A 6,093-nucleotide genomic window follows, 5' to 3' on the forward strand; every position below is an offset into this window, starting at 1 on the left:
CGGAAAATTACAAGATCTCAGACTTTCCACACAGCAAGACATTCAGTTTCAGACACTGAAAACAAACAATTATTGACGGCTGGCCTGAATCTAGGCATGAGTGCCCGAATTCCATATTAGAATTTTGGAATCATCGGGATGAACTCTCGACTGTAAATGACATAATTTTCCGTGGTCAAACATTGGTCATTCCAAGTTCATTGCGAACTGAAATGATTAACGCTGTTCATGTAGGTCATATGGGAGTGACTAAAACGCTGAACAGGGCCAAGGATATTATGTTCTGGCCAGGCATGGTCAAACAGGTCACAGACCACGTGTTAGCATGCCCTTTATGCCTAACACACAGAGCATCAAATGTGAAGGAACCATTAAATCCCCACATTGTGCCCCAAAGACCCTGGCAACATATTGCCGCGGACTTATTTACGCTTGACGGACGTGATTACCTTATAACTGCGGACGTCTACAGTAATTACTTTGAAGTCGATGCATTGCCAGAAACAAAAAGTAAAACTGTTATTAGAAAATTAACAATGCATATGGCTCGCTATGGTCAAGTAGAATCATTGAAAAGCGATAACGGGCCACAGTTTAGCTCAGAAGAATTTCAAAAATTTGCTTCTGACTGGAATTTTTAAACATGTAACATCTTCACCTGGATATAGCCAATCCAATGGTTTCATAGAAAAAATGGTCTCAATAGCCAAAAAATCAATGAAAAAAATGCCACGAGACCAAAACAGACCCATATTTAGCATTTCTGGAATATCGTAACACGCCTTTAAACTGCGGATATTCTCCCGCACAACTGTTAATGGGCAGACGGTTAAAATCCATTTTGCCTACAACTAATGAGCAATTGAAACCATCTTTCATTAACCACAAATCTGTAAGAAAATCTCTGCAAGAAAACAAGGTTACGCAAAAGAACTATTATGATAAGAGTTCGAGGTCACTTCCCCGCTAAACAAAGATGACTCTTGCAGGGTGCAATTTGGGAAAACTTGGAAACCAGCCATAGTTCTAAAAAAAGAAGGGGAGAGATCATACAAAGTGCAAACTGAAGATGGCGCTATTTACCGCCGTAATCGCCGCTTCATAAACAAAACGCGGGAAAAGTTCCCTATCAATACAGAGTCCTTCCCTAATATCCTCCACCAAGGTCAAGACCCTCATGATATAATCTCAAACACAGCACCTTTAAATGATACAGGTATTTCCCAGAATATTCAAAATCCTATTAGCCATGAAACAAGGTCAGGCACAGGTTATCAGACGCGCAGTGGTCGAGTAGTAAAACCTAATAAACGGTATAATACCGATGAATGGAGCACTGTTAATTAATCATCCGGAATTGATTGACATTATGATCTAAAGAAAAAAAAGAGAGAGAGAGAACAGAAATAAAATAATAGTAAAAAAAAATTGTGACTTTATAAGACTATTTAAATTGTTCTCTTCAGTATGTATATGCATTTTTAATCATCATAATTGTTTATTATCATATACAATTTTATTAACATGTGTTGCTTATTTTTTCTTTTAAAAACAGGGAGATGTAGTATCGTACATACATGATGAACTTGAGCTGACCTATGTATAATGCTTTTGTTGGCCGCAAAAGCTCCGTATTTCTAGTAAATATAAGATTTCACAATGATTAAGGGTTCGCAGAAATAAATTGATATCTTGTGCTGACACACTCGTCTGTTTAAAATACTCATTGTACCAACGCACTGGTTTAATTTCTATTTAAAATGTTCAAATAAACGAACCATTAACAACATTTACATAAAACATAAACACACAAAACTATTTCAAATACAAGCAAAATGCAAAAATATATTGCAATATGTATTGTTACACCCCTAATGCTTATCGTTATATTTCCGATAAATGCTGTAAAACTGTGTGAAAATGGGGACGAATATGTTTAACCTACATTTATGGCCTAGCATATGTGATTTCTAGGTAGTATTAACCAAGGAGATGCTGAATCATGCTCTGAGCTGTCTGAAAATTTTGTTATATTCAAAATTCAGTCATGTTTAAACATGTTTGCTTTCCTATAAAAAAATTGTAAACAAAACAACTGAAACTATTCTTTTTATCAGTGTTTTCACAGAAAGTAAAATCCTGTTGTAAGATGTAATTTAAAAAATGCTTATTTGTTAAAAAATATCAACTTGGAATTTATCATGTTCAGCCATGTTTGATCATGTATGACTATGTTATTCTCTTAGTAGTAAATGGGTCAATGTGTCAGTAATTATTAAAGCGTTTAAGGCTATTTTTACACAAAGTTGAAATGTATGGATACTTTTTTATCCAAAAGAATAACTTATTTGATGAAAGTAACAAGAAAAAAAAGAGATTTGTTTGATTTTTTTCTATATAAATTTATCATGTTTATTCATGATTGAATATGTTGATTTCTTGTAAGATTGTTTGCAGAAAAAAACAATCTTTATGATTTTTACCTCTCCCTGAAAGTCATTATAATATTACTTGAAATAAATACAGATGTTTTATTGAACAAATTGTAATTTTCATCCACAATCATGTTTGATGGTCAAACATGTTTATAAGACATGATTGACCAACATGGTCAATGAGGAAAAGAACATGTTTGTACACATCTTATCATGTTTAATCATATAACATGATTTCTTTTTCGCTAGGGTCCCTTTTGATGCCAGTTTTTAATATTTCAGTTATTTTTTTATTAATTTAATTTCGGACTTTATTATATAAAAATTAGTCATCTTATTAAAACTACTTCTGTAGTATTTGTTGAATACATGTAAGTTGTTTTCTTTGTACTTTAATACAGTGAAACCCCTCATTAGGGCCACCTATAAATTCAAACTACCTTGATAATTAAGACCTCTTATTCAATGTCCCATTTAATTGTTTTGCATTTTCCCCTACCCAAATTGGCAATATAAAGACAACCCTAATATTCAGGCCACTAAATATTCCCTGGGTCCGAAAAGTGGTCTAAATAGCGTGATATCACTGTATATCATATAGACAGGCAGACCAAATGCTTACATCCACATCAACATAGCTAACTGATTAAACAATGACAGCTAACAAAGTAATTATCGTTTAGTGAGAACAATGAAGAATTTTTCTACCATGAAATAACAATGGTAATTGTTATTTTGACATCACGTTACATTATTATATCGGCTATCGTATCAAATTAAATGCCCTACAGTTGTTATTTGTCTAATAATGACCGGGTCAGCAGTCCAGTATAAACACACCTGAAATAAAGCAAACCACATGTGCACTTACCATACTATAAGTAATATATGAATTATTGTTTGGGATCAAATTTTTTCTATATATTTGTGTCCCTGTAAATGTAGAAAAAAAACTACGTAACAGTCACGTTCTTTTTGTGGTTATATAGTTTACAATGTAAATGTAATACAATTTACTCATGTCTTAACGTGAGAGTATTTTTTCCGATCTGAATACAACAGAACAGGATTTCTATTTAGCATACAGATCACTGATGTAACTTTATAATGATGTAAATTAAATTACATTTTCTTTTATGAATAACTTGCATAATTTATTGCGTCAGGATTTAACAAAAGGTTACAACAAGGTGTGTCTTAGCTTATAACCGGCACTTTCACAGAATAATATTGAATATCAAGCAGTTTATAACAAATTAATTAGACAAGATAAAGCATTTCATTTCCTTTTCTTTTTTGCAATGGGCACCTATAAGTAGAACCACTGACGTTGGTAAACTAGCTGGATAGCTATCTCACATGAAGAATCCGAAGATGCTGGCGCAGTTTGAACCTACAGACATAAGAGGCAAGTGGCTGAAAGTTAAGGACCTTAACCACGATGCCAAAGATGTCTCTAATAGCAATTTTTCTCATGATTGAAAAGACAAGTTTTTTTTTCTCATATTGAAGTACAATATAGTGAATATACATAATTATATATCTATACAAGTGACATTTTACACCCTTCAACCCCTAACAGTAATACATGTATAATTTTAATTCAAAGGTATAAGTAAACTGTCTCAGTTTCAAAGAAGATACCATATTCACATGTATACTTCAGTTATTTAACAATAAATATCCTATTTCTAGACTACCATTTTTACTTTCATTCTTTTATGATCCATAAAATAATATCGTATTTCGAACTATACATGTTTTTATTAAAGGCATCAAAGGACGTATTATATAACATTAACAATCTATTTGTAATTATTTAATTATGCAATAAAAAAATTAGTACCAGAGCAAAAAAAAAATCTCAAGTTCCTTAAAAATAAATCTACCATAATCTTGAATAAAAATTAAAATTTTGTTTACATGATATAATCATATAAATCTTGTTTCATCAACTCATTTTCACTTTGTTTCATTTATTAAATAAAATGTAACAATGAACAAGAGCTGTCACTTGATTTTTCAATTAAAACAAGAGGGCCATGATGGCCCTGAGGTCGCTCACCTGTATATAGGCCCCTGGAGCGGGGCCAGTTAAAACCCCAGTGCTTTTATTTGAACAAACTTGGAAGACACCGATTAGAAGATGTTTCATGATGTTAAGTTTTTACTACACACATATAATGACAAGAGGGCCATGATGGCCCTGAGGTCGCTCAGAACAGACTTGGTAGACACCCATAAGAAGATGTTTCATGCTAAACATCTAAGTCCTAGCTCATTGGGTTTTTTTAAAAGAAGATTTTTTAAGTTTTTACTATACACATATAGTTAAAAACAATAACACCCCTGGGGCAGGGCCAGTTTTGACCCCCGGGCTTTTATTTGAACAAACTTTGTAGATATTTACTTAAAGATGTTTCAGTTATAATATCTAAACTCAAGCTATTTGGGTTTTTTCAAAGAAGATTTTTAAGTTTTTGCTATACACATATAAGGAAAATCAATGACCCCCGGGGCAGGGCCAGTTTTGACCCCAGGGCTTTTATTTGAACATACTTGGTAGACACCCATTAGAACATGTTTCATGCTAAATATCTTAGCTCTAGCTCTTACGGTTCTTTAAAAGAAGATATTTAAAGATTTTTCTTTCGGTTGCCATGGCAACCAGAGTTCTGCATGAAATGGAATTCTTTGAACAATCTTGATAGAGCTTCATACAAAGAGTATTCCTGCCAAGTTTCATTAACATTGGCCTTGCGGTATCATAGAAGATGTCCTTAGAATATTTAAAATGTGGACGGACGACAGACGACGGACGCCATTTGGTTGGCCATCCTAAAAGCTCACCTGCACTTTGTGCAAGGTGAGCTAAAAATAGGAAAAACTCTGCAAAAAGCTAACTGGGACCTCTGCCCATCATGTGAAACAAGAAAACAAGTGTAGGTGATAAGCTTTTGCCCCCAGCATAGAGCCATGTTAGACTGCACATCCTGTGCCGTCTCATAGTCTTATTCACATCATTGTTGGTCTCTCATTTAGAATCCATACAAGTCCCTCACAGGCCTAACAGCTCCGCTATTTTTAACTTAAAGAGTAGATTCAGTACAGCCCTCTAATGATATTCATTTCATTCAGTAAGAATTGTACCAGTGATTTCATTGAACTCAATAACCCTGTTTTAAGCTTTTACATCACTATAGCGCCATGCATGCACTCAGGTTCAGTGCAGTCACTTTATCATTGGAAGCTAAACTTTTGTATTAAGATATTAAAGTCCCATAAGCATTATAAGAACGGTTCCGATTTCCAAGCCGGGATCCAGAATTTAGAAAAATAGCTCTTCAAAGGTAACACTTTTTATTATGTATATTTTAAAATTCCAAAACTGCCAGCAAAGGTTATATGCATGCTAGTAATGGATGCAGGACCTTAAATAAATTAATACAACAAGATTGATAACGAATGATTCACACTAAAGTTACCTCATAAAAAATATATATCATGTAATTAACAGCTGCACTATACATATATACAAGTCTTTCTTCATAAACATTTTACACAGTGGCTTGGTTTTCAGACTGATTTATTTATTACCATTAAGTATTTACTACAGATAAAATATTCCCAGCTCATCCCAGACCTTACAAACAAAACT

The sequence above is a fragment of the Ruditapes philippinarum genome, unplaced genomic scaffold (assembly GCF_026571515.1).
Source record: "Ruditapes philippinarum isolate M1 unplaced genomic scaffold, ASM2657151v2 ctg1762_1_1_1_1, whole genome shotgun sequence".
Lineage (NCBI taxonomy): Eukaryota > Metazoa > Mollusca > Bivalvia > Venerida > Veneridae > Ruditapes > Ruditapes philippinarum.